We start from the raw sequence: 16104 nt of genomic DNA on the forward strand, positions 1-16104 counted from the left end.
AAAAAGGTTGAGAACCACTGGTCTATTCTATTGGCTTTCAAAAGCCAATAGAATAAAAGGGAGTAGCACAGCTAAAGAAAAGGGGGAAAAATAGCGGACTGTGTTGTTTGGCGACCCCCGTGAAATGGTCGTTTGACCCCAAATGGGGTCCCGACCCACAAGTTGAGAACCACTGCTATAATCCCTTAATTTAGGTTAGAGTTGAGGTGACTGAATGGAGCTGACCATTTACTGGCCAGATGCAGTGGTGGGATTCAGCCAGTTCACGACCCATAGGTTGAGAACCGCTGCTATAGTAGGTGGCTGCTTTCCTCATTTGATAGAAGGGACCTCCCTCCTGGCACTCTGGCAGGAAATGTGACTGTACCACCTTACTCTTTAATCAAAGCAACATTTGTTTGATCTCTCGCCTTGGTGTTGTTGAGACAGATCATGCAAGAAGTCTATTTTTTTTATAACATTTTATTAATTTTCCAGTTTTACATTTAAGTATTTAAAAAGCAATGTGGTAACTGGGTTAATCAATAATTCAATAACAAAATCTTTAGTGCAAATCTCAAATTACAACATCAGATATTCTTTTCTTTTTCCCTTAACATTTACTGTCTTGTATTCAAGCTAGTACAATTCTAGTTATGTCAACTCAATAAAAACACCATTATTATATTTATTAATAAATTTTTAGCTTATACATATTTTAATTACATTCAATCTTCATAAACAACCCATATCCTTTTATTAATTTTTGTCCAATTTTTAGTTTCTCATCAATATTCCGATTTAACCTTTGATATTTATAATTTTCAGGCTTTGGGTAACCAAGATTTCCCTTGTCACAATTCATAACAAAATATAATATCCAAAATACACATTTTATATATTTGAATATAATCTTGTTCTATTTCCTAAAAGTTGTCTATTTGCCATCGTATTAAATCATCTATTTAATAATACAATGTCCCCTTTAATAAATCAAAACCATTATGTATATTACTTAGGTTAATCAATAAATCAAACATATTCATGATCATTCATTTTCTTTTACCTTTTAGGTCTAATTTTTAAATATTAAACAGATAAAATCCTTATTTTCAACTAATTTGCAAGTATTTTAAATCTAATAACCAAAATTTCCCTTATCTCAACATCTCCCTTTAACCCTCTAATTAATAATATGAAATCCCCTCTAGTAAGTCAAAACCCCAATTTTCTTCAATCTTATTCTGACTTTCTTCCTTTGCCAACTAGGCTTCCACATCAGTGCTTTTAGTACATCAAATAGATCTCCCTCTATTATTGTATATGTAATTTGAAATGAAAGAGACCATTTAATTGCCAGTTTTCTGGAAGGACTAGCCCATTTGTATTCATTAAATTGTCTCCCTGTTATTCCAGTTCCCCATGTTTGCTCTGATATATTTGTCTTCCATTCAATCTGTTCTTCTTTCTCAAATTTCTTCTGATTTATATAGAAAGTCATTTCCATTTTCAGTGTTGTCACTTCCTTTTCTGGATTTTCCATCAGCTGAATTTGTTGGTCAATTGAGTCCTCTGTCTTAGTATTTGATTGTCCCACTTCTTCTGTTATCTTCTGCCTTGTTGATTCTTTGGTTGTAGTCAAAATCTGGATTTGTGTATCTAAGCTGGCATCTTGATCTTTTATGTTTTATGATCTCATTCTACCACAAGCTAAGAGAATGGTTTCATGTATTGCTTTCAACATGGAAAGAATATTTTCCTGGCCTTCATCCATCTTTTTCACATGTTTATAAATAGGCTTTCTAGTAAAAGTTGTTTGTCGAGCAAAATTTTATAGTCCAAGGTATTTCAACATCTCAGATAGTGACCAATATTCCTCAAGTAAAGAGATAGGAAAGCAATTTCCCACATATGACTCTGAAAGTCAGTAAAGGTTTACATTCACAGTTCCAGTAGGCCAATTATGCTGCCCAGCTGTTCTCTTACAGCTAAGTCTCTCACAGGTGGTGCCAAGGTCAAAAAAGTCTTATCTAAGGTCTGGGCTCCAAGCCAAATCTCTTTTAAGAAATAACAAATTGTAATACCACACTTTGCCACAAGATGTCACTGATGCCATTTAAGGATTTTAAGTCCAAAATTATTCTAATCCTTTGTCCAATTTTATTTCTTTTTTGTAGATAAAAACAAGTGTCTCCAGTAAAAATAAGAAAATTTTTGGTCCCCAAGTTTCAGGAACATATAAATCCAATTAGATTAAAATTGTTCCTTTAATGCTTTGATTCCCCTGGGTAGTCAGATGCCACTATTCCTAAAGGGTGGGATAGAAATGCTCTTCCCTCTCTGCTCCCAGGGGGATAGATACTCTGAATAGCTTTTACAGGAAGAGAAGTACTTAGGGTAAAGAGAAGATCATATCTCATCCAGTTTCATGCTTGTTACCTTCGAAGTGCTTGATAGTGAGTTTGACTTCGGCTATCTGCAGCCTAATGACGGGCCATATTGCTATGGCTGGTCTTTCCTCCACCAGTTTGGAGAGCTGCCCCAAATCGAGCAGAATGGTTGCCGCCCTCCTTGCTTGTTGCCCCTACAGGGTGACTTTCGACCCTTTCTAGGGTCCCCCAGTAAAGAAAAATCGGTCGTGACAGATGGAGCTCACCTTCTAATGTCCGCGGCAACCGCATCGACAAACCAAAAGTCTCAGCCTGACTTCTAATACAAGCTACAACTTACATCTCCATGGAATGCACATTTTCTTTTTATTTTTTTGTAGTATTTTATTAATTTTCTAATTTTATATTTAAGTATTTAAAAAGCAATGTGGTGGCTGGGTTAATCGATAATTCAATAGCACACAAAAATCTTTAGTACAAATCTCAAGGTACCACATCAAATATTTCCTTTAATATCTACTGTCTCATATTTGAACTAATACAGTTATTATTATATCAATTAAAATAGCATTATTACATTTATCAATAAATGTTTAGCTTATACATATCCTAGTTGCTTTTACATTCAATCTTTACAGATAAGCAATGTCCTGTTATTAGTTTTTCCCAATTTTTAGTTTCCCATCAATATTTAAATTTAACATTTGATATTTATAATTTTCAAGTTTTAGGTAACCAAAGTTTTCTTTATTTCAATTCATAACAAAGTCTAATATTCAAGATACCCATCCAGTAAAACAAATAAATGCGAACACCAGGATAAAATTAAACTAAAAATCATTTAATAAAATGCTGAGCTTTCATTGGTCAGCACTACCAACATCATCAGAGCTTAAGAATAGGTCAATGGGAGTCTCTATTTATAACAGTGGCCGGTTTTGCGCACGGCTCCTGGACCTAGTCATCGGACCATCCAATAATCCTAATTGTTTAATACCTAGGTCACACGCATTGGCTGTTTTCTTGATGTTTTTTAAGGTTGCAATTCTGTTATTCACCTCTCTTCCTCCAATTTCCCCCTTCATACGTACACCATTGTCTATTATCCCACCACTGGTTCCCAAAGTTGCTGTTTTCCTTTCCCCCCCTTTTTTGGCTATTCGCTTCCTTCGTATGTGTCCAGTTGTTTACTTCCACTCTATTGAGTCTCGGGCTTGCTGTTCTTTCCTCTCCCTTTTTTCTTTTGATCATCCTTCTCATGCTTCCGTAACCATCCGCCGCGTCATCAATGCTTTTTGGAGTCGCTGTTCTCTCCCCCCCCTTTTTTGGTGTTCGCTTTGTTTGTATAGCTCCAACCCTCACATTGCATCAAACATTCCAGTTCATTCCCTCTCCTCACCCAAAATCGCATCTGTTCTCTCTCTGTGGGGCTGCCGATGCACTGTATGTTTAATTCCGCCCTCCTACTCTTGTTGTTTACTTCCACCCTATTGAGTCTTGGGCTTGCTGTTCTTTCCTCCCCCCTTTCTCTTTCAATCGTCCTTCTCATGCCTCTGTAATCATCTGCCACATCTTCATTGATTTCTGGAGTAGCTATTCTCTCCTCACCCCCTTTTTTAATGTTCATTTTGTTCGTATTACTCCAACCCTCGATGTCAACGCTGCAAATATTGTATATTCTTTTGACAATATGTAGAATTGTCTGGTAATTATGGGGTTAATACAGAGCAGAAGGGGGGTTGGGGGTAAAGCCCGGGAAAGAGAGAGGAAGAAAACATTTGACCTTCACACTAATTGGATAATGTGAGATATGACGGCTAATTTAGGGAGGGAACATGTTGATAATTTAACTGCTCAGAGGAAGAGAACTTAGATCCTAGCATCCCTCCATTGTGACTGTGCTGACATTTTGTAACAATAAAAAACTTTTAGGAAAATAAATGCCTGGAAGTTCTTTGGAATGTTTCATTAGCCGAAACCACAACATCATGCTAGGATCACACATTCTTTTCAAACGACCTGGGGTCCCAAGCCCCATCTGCTATCTCTATGCTTGAGAGGAGCTGGTAAAGATTTGGGGAAGATCTCATTATGGAGAAAGAAAGATTGTCTGAGGCCAGCCCCGTTCCCCCTGGGGGGGGGGGAAGTGACAGCCAGCAAGCCGGGGGGGAGAGGAATTTGGCAGATTTCCCAGCTGAGAGCGAAGACTTCAAAAGCAGAATGGACAGATAACACAGTTATGGGTGAGTCATTGGAAAGATTTCAAAACTCAGAAATGAAAACCAGAAATCAGTTCCTACAAAGTGAAACCTACAGCTCTTCCATTGCATATGTTCCTGGCAGGGACTCCAGCCAGGAGAGAGAGAATCCCAGTCTGAATCCTCTGCAGCAATGAGGAGATTGGGTTTCCCAGCAGGTGGCTGATCCATGTCCTCTGAACTTACCACAGCTAATAGAGACCTTGCAATGCCTTGGGGTGGTACAGAAGCCAGGAGATCAGCAGCTGTTGGGAGAACAGCCACAGCAAGGAGGTTGGCTACAGCCCCCAAACATGCAACCCCTAGGCATAAATCTGCAGCCAGGTTGGGGCCTACAGCAACTGGGGGGGCCACAAGAGCAGTGGGGAGCCCAGCAGGAAGCCTGTCAGACCCTGCCTTCACCGGCCAGAGACCCCAACCCTGAAGAGAGGGTGGAGTTCCAGTCTGAGGCATCTGCAGAAATGGGTAGATGGGCTTCCCCAGCAGATGAATGATCAGCAGCAGAGGGCGTCACCACCCCCTGCAGTCCAACAACAGAGAAGATTACTACAACCCCCACTTGCGCAGCCACCATTGGGAGGCCTACAGCAGCAGGGGGCACCATCAGATCCCTCTGGCCAGCAGCAGAGAGCCCAGCAGTCGTGGAACCAGCCCCAGTGGGGGCCACAGCAGCCTGTGTTCGCACCACCTTTCAATGTAACCTTTGATGGGGACAACCTTTGATGAGGATTTTTTTCCTCAACCAAGTGTGTTCTCACTTGAAACGCTGGGCCTATCTGTACCCGGAACCAGGGGCCATGGTCGATGTCATTGCGTCCAACCTAGAGGGAGAAGCATCTGAATGGCTAAACAATTTATATAGCGAGCAAGCCCCCAAATTGGAAGATCCCCACCGCTTTCTCTTAAGTCTGACGGAACGATTTGAAGACCCATCCATTGGCCTCAAAGCAGCAGGACAAATTCATAAAATAAAACAAGCCGGGAGGCCTGCCCTGGGGTACGTGTGAGAATTCCACAAGAGAGCAGGTCGAATAGAGGAGTGGCCTGAGCAGTTCCTCATCCATTACTTCATTGAGGGATTAGACGATCACCTCTCTCAGGCCTGCATCTATCAAGAAGTACCTGATCAGCTGCAGGAGTGGTACCAGACGGCCGTGAAGCTAGATGTTAAGATCTCTTGCTATAAGAAGCCTCCTCCACATGAACCCGAACAGCAACCAGAGCTACCCGGACAGCAATCACCCACACAAAAGCCTTTGACTACTGCAAGAGCTGAGAGATCCAGGCCACCTACATGCCCTTCCTTCAAGTGTTTCCGGTGTGGACAAGGAGGACATTGAGCGGCCACCTGTCCAGTCCCCTACCCCTGACTGCAGAGCAGGCCAGAACCAGCAATGCAAAAGAAACCTGCACTCAAAAGCGGTATATAAGTCTCATAAATAAATAAATAAATAAATAAATAAATAAATAAATGAGAGAAAAATCCAACCGACTCACGCAGGAACCTGTCGCCCAGGTTACACCCCACACACAGGAGGACGCCGAGACTTCAGATGGACCCACCCCTGCTCTTCCCTTCTTTGACAATGACGATGAAGGAGAAAACAACCCAATGGTGAGTCGACAAATCCTGCCTTTTTCACTGGCTGCCAAACTTATAATCCCTAAGTCTGGGGTACAAATAGACTTGAACGTACTAATTGATTCGAGATGCATCCGCTGCATTATTAGTCTGGCGTTTGCCATGAAAATGGGCATAAGGGCAAAACAGCTTTCCAAACCGATGAGATTTGAGCAAGCTGATGGCTCCCTGATGGGAGGGACTTTTATCACACATTTAACCGAGCCTTTATGCCTAGAAATAGGTGCACACTGGGAGTTTATTCGCTTCCTGGTGGCTCCAAAAATGACTGAGGCAGTGATCCTAGGACTAGCCTGGTTAGACAAATGGAAGTCGTTTATCTGGTGGGAGAAAGGAATGAGAACTGTGAGACTACCTATAGGCCCTGATCCCCCCATTGATTCAACAGATGTTACTGGGAATCTTAGGCCACCCAATGAGCGAGTGCACATGGCCGCCTCACTGCCTCCAGGCAAACCAGTTATCCCCAAGGAATACTTGGACCTGGCGGAGGCGTTCAGTGAAAAAGAATGTGATGCCCTACCCCCTCACAGACCTAATGACTGCTCCATCGAACTGGTGCCTGGAGCCAAACTTCCACGACCGAGGATGTATGCTACGTTCCCCCTTGAAATGGAGGAGATGCAGCGATACATGAACAAAAACCTAGCGAGGGGGTTTATCGAATGGGCCAAATATTCCATGGGAGCCCCTGTGTTGTTCAAAGAGAAAAAAGATGGGTCTCTTTGTCTCTGCATAGACTATAAGGGACACAACGCTGTGAGTTTGGAAAATAAATACCCCCTCCCCCTCCTAAAGGATTTATTGACCCATCTGGCTTAGGCAGCAGTTCTCAACCTGTGGGTCGGGACCCCATTTGGGGTCGAACGACCATTTCACGGGGTCGCCAAACAACACAGTCTGCCATTTTTTCCCCTTTTCCTTAGCTGTGCTACTCCCTTTTATTCTATTGGCTTTTGAAAGCCAATAAAATAGACTCTCTTGAATAGAGTCTAATTCTATTGGCTTTCAAAAGCCAATAGGAATTGTCCAGGCTGTCTCTGCCCTGCTGAGCCTGCCAAAAGTCCCATTCTGCAAACAGTGCTGCAAGTTGTCTACAGCGAAGGCGAGCTGTCTGGAAGTTTCCATCCCTCCCTGCTGAGCAAGTACTAAAAATTGAAGTAAAAGAAGGCCAGGGGTGGGAGGTGGGAGGCCGGTGGGCGCAGGGAGGGTTGCTGGTGTGCGTGGGGCCTGGCGGGTGCCTTACCTCCCTTGGGGTGGGCCGGCTGGTGGCCCAGCCGGTGGTCGGCCTGCTCTGTCTCTGCCGCTTGCCAGCTATGCATCGGCCGGCGCAGGGGGCAGCACCACGCATCCTCAGTGCTCCCGGGCAGGGAAAGTCCTCGACTTATGACCGGTTGGGTAGTCCTTGACCTATGACCGGTTGGGTAGTCCTCGACTTACGACCGGTTGGGGTCGCGGCATTAAAAAGGTTGAGAATCACTGGGCTAAGGGGAGTGTCTTCACTAAGTTAGTCTTAAGAGAGGCATACTACTGAGTGAGAATAAAAGAGGGAGACGAGGGGAAAACTGCCTTCAACTGTCCTATGGGGAGCGGTAATTATGCAGTTGAGTAATGAGATTCTACATGATCACTTGTACAAAGGGGTTTTGGTGTATCTTGATGATATCCTGATATACAGCACGAATATGACTGATCACATAAAGCTAGTGAGAGAAGTGTTAAAGAAACTATTGAACGCCAAGCTTTATGTCAAATTGTCGAAATGTGAATTTCACCAAACCCAATTAGACTATCTTGGCTACCGAATTTCCAACGAGGGTATTGAAATGGATCCAGCCAAGGTGAGAACTATAATTGAATGGCAGCTCCCAAGTACTTGCAAACAGCTCCAGAGCTTTCTGGGTGTTGCCAACTTTTATCATCAATTCATCCCCTCCTTTGCTGAGATTGCCCTACCTCTTACAGAACTACTCAAAACAGGCAAAGGAGGAGGGAAGCCATGACCGGGCCAACCACTAGCATGGACAATGAGCTGTCAAACAGCTTTTGAGAATTTAAAGAGACTATTTGCTGCTGAACCGGTTCTAAAGCACCCCTGCCCAGGGGAACCCTTTGTGATTCAAGCCGATGCCAGCGATGTGGCAGTTGGAGCTGTGTTACTGCAAAAGAACAAAAATGGGATCCTGCAACCCTGCGCCTACACCTCTAAGAAATTTACTGATAGCGAGCGGAGATGGGCAATCTGGGAGAAAGAGGCCTTCGTGATTAGATAGGCGCTATTAAACTGGCAACACTATCTGGAAGGGAGCAAAGTGCCATTTGAGGTATGGACAGATCACAAAAATCTAGAAGCACTGAAAACTCCCCGCAAATTGTCACCAAAGCAAGTATGGTGGGCACAGTACTTTAACCACTTCAACTTCACTCTAAAGTACATACCAGGAGGAAAGAACTTCCTAGCTGACGCGCTATCCCGGTTACCCCAGTACAAAAGTGAATGAGAGCAGGTTAACGAGGCAATTATTCCCAATCCACAAACTGTCACTCAACTTACACCTTGCAGGGTCCCCAATCCTGATGACCCTGAAGCGAAGAAAATACAATGAGAGCTCCTCACTGACCAGTGGTTCAAAGATAATCAAGCGTCCCTAACATGCAGAGATGGCTTGGCTTACAAAGGGGGGAAGCTATATTTGCCAGAAGTGCTCCGTCTTAATCCTCTCAAACCCAGCCACGATGTAAAACAGGCTGGACACTTTGGATATTTGAAAACCCTATACCTCACCCACCAGCAATTCTGGTGACTGGGGCTGAAAAAGGATGTGGAAAACTATGTAAAAAGTTGTACTGTATGTGCCACAATGAAAAGAATCCTGGGGAAAACTCCTGGGTTACTGCAACCCGTGGCAGACCCTTCTCATCCCTGGGAAGAAATAGCTATGGACTTTATAGTAGACCTACCTGAAAGTAGGAGAAATACTGTCATCTGGACTGTAATAGACTTGTTCTCGAAGCAGGCTCATTTCATCACCTGCAAAGGACTCCCATCTGCCCAATGACTGACCAAACTGTTCCTGAAACATATTTACCGGCTGCATGGCGCCCCTAAGCAAATAATTTCGGACAGGGGGGTGCAGTTCACAGCAAAGTTTTGGAGAAGTTTTCTTAAATTAATTGGATCATCTCAAGGTTTATCATCTGCTTTTCATTCGGCCACCAATGGGGCCGCAGAAGCTGCTAACAAAATGATGGAGCAATATCTTAGGTGCTACATTTCTTACCAACAGATGAACTGGACTGATCTCCTCCCTTTTGCGGAGGTGGCATACAATAATTCTGTGCACAGCAGCACCAGCTATATGCCTTTCAGAGTGGCCACAGGAAAACAGTTCAACCCAATACCTGAATATCCTCAGTTTCCCTCCGCTTCCTAGACACTTGATCAGTGGGTGAGAGGGTGGGAAGAAGTTTGGAAAAACACAAAAACTGCTTTAAAAAAGACTTTTGAAACCTATAAAAAGCAGGCTGATAAAAAGAGGGCTCCCCAAAGAACATTCCAAGTTGGGGAAAAGGTATATCTGTCAATTAAATATCTACGCCTCAAATTGCCCAGCAAGAAATTGGGACCAAAATTTTTGGGGCCTTCCCCCATAGTAAGGATCATCAACCTGGTCACAGTAGAACTAAAACTCCCTAGACTTTTAGGGAAAATTCACCCAGTTTTCCATTGTAGCTTATTGAAGCCTTATCGGGGCTCCACTTTATGACCTCCTCCAAAGAAGGAACCTGGGCCCCTCGTAGTCACGGGACAGACCCACTATGAAGGAAAACGTATTCTTGATTCTAGAATTTTTAAAGGGAAATTGCAGTACCTAATCCAATGGAAGGGATACTCGTTGTCTGAAGCCACCTGGGTGAAATCCAGTGAAGTGAAAGCTGACAGATTGGTCAAAAGGTTTATATGAAACATCCCAACAAACCGAAAGATAATCCTTAACATATGCTTTTGTTTACTTTACAGGATCTGTCCTTCTTGTAAGGGGGCCGGATGTCAACACTGAAAATATTGTATATTCTTGCTTTTGACAATATGTAGAATTGTCTGGTAATTATGGGGTTAATACAGAGCAGAAGAGGGGTTGTGGGTAAAACCCAGGAAAGAAAGAGGAAGAAAACATTTGACCTTCACACTAATTGGATAATGTAAGATATGACGGCTAATTTAGGGAGGGAACATGCTGATAATTTAACTGCTCAGAGGAAGAGAACTTAGATCCTAGCATCCCTCCGTTGTGACTGTGCTGACATTTTGTAACAATAAAAGACTTTTAGGAAAATAAATGCCTGGAAGTTCTTTGGAATGTTTCATTAGCCGGAACCACAACACTCGCATTGCATCAAACGTTCTGGTTCGTTCCCTCTCCTCACTCTGGATCGCATCCATTCTCTCTCTATGGGGCTACCAAAATGCTATATGTTTAATTCTGCCCTCCTGTTCTTTCGCCCTGCTGTTTCCGCGCATGTGCGGGCCTTTTCAGTGCCATCTGCTGAGCGTGTTCGAATGTCTGGCATGGGGGCTTTTGGCTGATGTGTTCTTACATCTGCTCTTCTATTGGGGAGTATTGCTCCACTCCAGGGGTGCTCCAGGGCATCCAGGGGACCTCCTTCTTGCTGTTCACTCCAATCTCTCTTCCTCTTATCCATTGTTCGTAGCCCTAGCCTCTGTATCACCGAACCATCTGTAGTTTGTCCATTGGGCTCCGCTCCCCTACTTAACAACTCCCGTGCTTTCTTTGCTCATGTGCAAATTCCCAGGGAAGGATCTTCTGCCGATCGTTCACAGATACTCACTGTCTGTTTGTCAATGGGTTGTGATGTTACTTTCACCCCATCCTCTCCTAACTCTGTGGGGTGAATTAAATTACATATGCATATAGCATTATTGGGGTGCATTCTTTGTCCCCCTTTCTGTATTGTCCTCTCAGTGAGTACTGTCGGTCTATTACTGTTTTGGCCGGTTGCTCTCTTTATTGTCTCATTTCCCTGGCCTTGTGACAAGTGAGTTGGTTGTTTTCATTGGGATTCATGATGTTGTTTGTCCCACGTTCTCAGTGTCTGGTGTGCCGGGCAGAGTTCTACATGCCAGTTTATAGAGTTCTCATAGGAGAGCCAAGCCTCTTTCAGTAGGCGGCCTCCTTTGGTGTCATCTCTGGATAAGGTTTGTACGTTGGTGAGGTCAAACGTATGACCAAAATTGGTCATGTGGGTCCATACTTGCGAGTGTTGTTCGCATCTTTTGACCGCCAGTTCATGCTCATGTTGGTCTCCCCAACATAATTGCAGGGACAATCCTTGCATTTAATCCTGTATATTACTGATGATTTTTCCTCATTGGGGAGCAAATCTTTGGGGTGCATGCCTCTGGAGTGTAACGTCTGGTCTGGTTTGTGGGCCACTTTTATGTTATAGGGGGCTAGTAACCTGGCTGTTGCCTCCGATACGTTGTTGATGTATGGGAGGGGGGGCATGTATGGTTTGTGTTAATGTCCTGTTGGTTTGTGGTTCCTCCCGGGGTTTGGATGGTCCACTGTGGCATTTGATGAATTCCACTGGGTAGCTATTGTATTTACATACACAGAAAAGATGGTTTCTTTCCTCAGCTCTTGCCTTGGCTGTGTTGCAATGCGAGTCTATACGTTTAAACAGCGTCCTGACACAGTTTGCTTTTTGGGCCACTGGGGGATTGCTCTTATAATGGAGAGTTCTGTTGGTGTGCGTTGATTTCCGGAATACCCTTGTATGTAGGGTCCCATCTGGCTGGCGGCTGATTAGCACATCTAAGAAAGCCAGGGACCCCTGACTCTTCTCTTCTGCTGTGAAACCGATGTCTGGGTATACCAAATTCAGTGTGTCCATGAAGCTTGTTTTATCACGTCTTTTGATGACTACAAATGTGTCATCAACATAATGGACCCAAAAGTTAGGTTGATGCTTAGTCATTGCTATAGATTCCAGCAGTTGTAGGACTGCCTCTGCTATTATACTTGAGATTTATTTTATTTTATTTATTAAAATTTATAGACCGCCCAACTCCCGCAGGACTCCGGGCGGTTTACAATAAAAACACAATATAACTTGACAAACAAACAATACAATAACATTTGTCCTGGGGTCAGATTTTATAAACCCCAGGCCTGCCGGAAAAACCAGGTCTTAAGCAGCTTGCAGAAAACCAACAGGGTAGGAGCGGTCCTAATTTCCAGGGGGAGCTGATTCCAAGACGTGGGCGCCATCACAGAGAAAGCCCTCCCCCATGGCCCCGCCAAATGGCACTGCTTGGCCGACGGGACCTGAAGGAGGCCCAGACTGTGGGATCTAACCAGACGAAGGGAACTATGAAGTAGTAGGCGGTCTCGCAAATAGCCTGGCCCTGAGCCATATAGAGCTTTAAAGGTAATAACCAACACCTTGAATTGGACCCAGAGACCAATAGGCAACCAGTGCAGCTCACGGAGGATAGGTGTAACGTGGGTGTACTGAGGAGCACCCACTATCACTTGCGTGGCTGCATTCTGGACCAACTGTAGTCTCCGAATACTTTTCAAGGGTAGCCCCATGTAGAGTGCGTTGCAGTAGTCCAGACGTGAGTGACTGTAAGGAGAGCCTCCCGGTCCAGGTAGGGTCGCAACTGGTGCAACAGACAAACTTGTGCAAAGGTCCTCCCAGCCACAGCCGTCAAATGATGTTCCAATTTCAGCTGTGGATCAAGGAGGACACCCAAGTTGCAAACCCGCTCCGAAGGGGATATATTTTCCCCTGCTAGAGTCAACACTGGACAGTTAACATGATCCTTGGGCTTTGGATCATGATCCATGATCCAAAGCCACTCGGTCTTGACAGGATTGAGCCTGAGTCTGTTAACCCCCATCCAGACCCTCACGGCTTCAAGGCAACGGCCCATCACATCAGACGCTTCACTGAGATAGCTCGGGGAAGAGATATATAGCTGGGTATCATCAGCATACTGATGAAACCTCACCCCGTGCTGTCTGATGATCTCACCCAGTGGCTTCATGTAAATGTTAAATAGGAGGGGGGAGATGGGTGATCCCATTAAAGAGATGCTCAAGTTGGAGCGATACGAACAAAGCGAACACCAAAAAAGGGGGGGAGCAGAGAACAGCGACTCCAAAAAGCATTGATGACATGGCAGATGGTTACGGAAACATGAGAAGGATGATCGAAAGAAAAAAGGAAGAGGAAAAAAACAGCAAGCCCGAGACTCAATAGAGTGGAAGTAAACAACTGGACACATACGAAGGAAGCGAATGGCCAAAGAAGGGGGGAAAGGAAAACAGCAACTTTGGGAACCAGTGGTGGGATAATAGACAACGGTGAGCCGAGGTGGCGCAGCAGTTAGAGTGCAGTACTGCAGGCCACTTTAGCTGATTGTGTTCAGCAGGTCAGCGGTTCAAATCTCATCGGCTCAAGGTTGACTCAGCCTTCCATCCTTCCGGGGTAGGTAAAATGAGGACCCAGATTGTTGGGGGCAATGTAAATATAATATATATACATTGCTTACTGGTGTACACCGCTTAGAGAGTGCTTGCACTTAAAGCGATATATAAGTCTCATAAATAAATAAATAAATAAACGGTGTACGTATGAAGGGGGAGACTGGAGGAAGAGAGGTGAATAACAGAATTGCGACCTTAAAAAACATCAAGAAAACAGCCAATGCGCGTCACCTAAGTATTAAACAATTAGGATTATTGGATGGTCCGATGACTAGGTCCAGGAGCCATGCGCAAAACCAGCCAGTGTTATAAATAGAGACTCCCATTGATCTATTCTTAAACTCTGATGATGTCGGTAGTGCTGACTGATGAACGCTCAGCATTTTATTAAACGATTTTTAGTTTAATTTTATCCTGGTGTTCGCATTTATTTGTTTTACTGTATGGCTTTACCCAGGATTCGAATTTTTAATGAAATTAGAGATAAGATATCCATCTTATCTATTTAAGTATATTCTATTTCCCACCATCTTGCATCATCTAGTTAATAATACAATATAACAGTGGTGGCGAACCTATGGCACGCGTGCCAGAGGCGGCACTCAGAGCCCTCTCTGTGGGCATGCGTGCCATGCCCCTGAGATGGCAACCATCCCTCTTCAACCAGCTGCCCACTAACTCATGTGGCCGGATACATCCCAGCACAGCTGGTTTCCCTCCCCTCCGTCCCATCCCTCCTGGCTTCGCATGCTCTCCTTTTCCCAGGCATGACCCACTACATCACCTCCTCAGCTGTCAGCTGGCCGTCCAGCTCAGAGGCAGCTTCTCTGAACTAATGGCGGTGGGCTGCAGAGCCCCAGAGTGCACCAGTAGATGGCCTGACAGGCTGTGGCTGCTGACGGACACTGTCAGCCCCCATGCCCTCGGCCTCTGTGTGCAGGGGCTGACAGTGTTAGGCAGCAGCTGCCCCGGCCCCTGCCTTGCCTTGCCCCACTGGACAAGCCTCCTGCCCACCACCCCACCTGCCAGAGACCCCCTGGATCTCCCCCAACCCTTCCTGGCCCCCACAGGCATCCCTCCCCATGAACAACATCAAGGTGATCATGCCCACCCAGTGAGCCATGCCCACCTGGCACCTGGTGATAAATAAGTGGGTTTTGGGTTGCAGTTTGGGCACTTGGTCTCTAAAAGGTTCACCATCACTGCAATATAACATCCTTATTTTCAACTAATTTCCAAATGTCTTAAATTTAATAACTAAAATTTCCCTTATTTCAACATCAAATACTTCCTTTCTTTTTCCCTTAATATCTACTGTCTCATATTTAAGCTAATACAGTTCTTATTGTATCAACTAAGTAAAAACATGCTTATTACATTTATCGATAAATTTTTAGCTTATACATATCTTAATTACTTTTACATTCAATCTTTATAGACAATCAATATCCTATTTGTTTTCCCAAATTTTTAATTTCCCAGCAATATTCAAATTTAACTTTTAATATTTATACTTCCAAGTTTTATGTGACCAAAGTTTTCTTTATCTCAATTCATAACAAAATCTAGTATTCAAAATACACATCTTGCTATTTGAGTATATTTATTTATTTATTTATTTCTGAGACTTATATACCGCTTTAAGTGCAAGCACTCTCTAAGCGGTGTACACCAGTAAGCAATGTATATATATATATATTTACATTGCCCCCAACAATCTGGGTCCTCATTTTACCTACCCCGGAAGGATGGAAGGCTGAGTCAACCTTGAGCCGGTGAGATTTGAACCGCTGACCTGCTGAACAGTCAGCTAAAGTGGCCTGCAGTACTGCACTCTAACTGCTGCACCACCTCGGCTCATCTATATTCTATTTTAATTAGTAATATAAAATCCTCTCTAATAAATCAAATTTTCTTCAGCCTTATTCTAGCTTTCTTCCTTTGCCAGCTCGCCTTCCATGTCAGTGCTTTTAAGTCATCAAATAGATCTCTCTCTGCTGTTATATAGATTATTTGAAATAAGAGAGACCATCCAGTCGCCATTTTTGGAAGGGCTAATGGATCGTCTCTCTATTATTCCAAATCTCATAGTTGTCCTGATATGTTTGTCTTCCTTTTAGTCTGTTCCTCTTCTTGCTCTCAAATTTCTTCTGATTTATATCGAAAGTCTTTTCTATTTTCAGTGTTGTCAGTCCCTTTTCTGGATTTTCCATTGACTGTATTTGTTGGTCAGTTGTATCCTCTTTCACAGTATTTAATTGTTCCACTTCTTCTGTTATCTTCTGCATAGTTGGTTCTTTAATTGTGGTCAAAATTTG

The 16104-nt window shown here is 43.8% G+C and overlaps 1 protein-coding gene and 1 pseudogene across 4 annotated transcripts in view; one reads left to right on the plus strand and one right to left on the minus strand.

Annotated features, from left to right (window-relative positions):
- LOC120300466 (ADP-ribosyl cyclase/cyclic ADP-ribose hydrolase 1-like) overlaps positions 1–16104 on the plus strand; it is an 89925-nt gene that overhangs the window by 69220 nt on the left and 4601 nt on the right. The window contains exon 9 of one of the 4 annotated variants that reach the window (XM_039326520.1): positions 10291–10331. The exons of the other annotated variants lie outside the window; for them this stretch is intronic. The gene's annotated coding sequence lies outside the window, so the exon portion shown is untranslated. Of the gene's footprint in view, positions 1–10290; positions 10332–16104 lie in introns of those variants that run through there. 4 annotated transcript variants of the gene reach the window in all.
- LOC120300458 overlaps positions 11528–16104 on the minus strand; it is a 37863-nt pseudogene continuing 33286 nt past the window's right edge.

This window comes from Crotalus tigris, unplaced genomic scaffold (assembly GCF_016545835.1).
Source record: "Crotalus tigris isolate CLP2741 ecotype Arizona unplaced genomic scaffold, ASM1654583v1 scf7180000024341.3516292, whole genome shotgun sequence".
Lineage (NCBI taxonomy): Eukaryota > Metazoa > Chordata > Lepidosauria > Squamata > Viperidae > Crotalus > Crotalus tigris.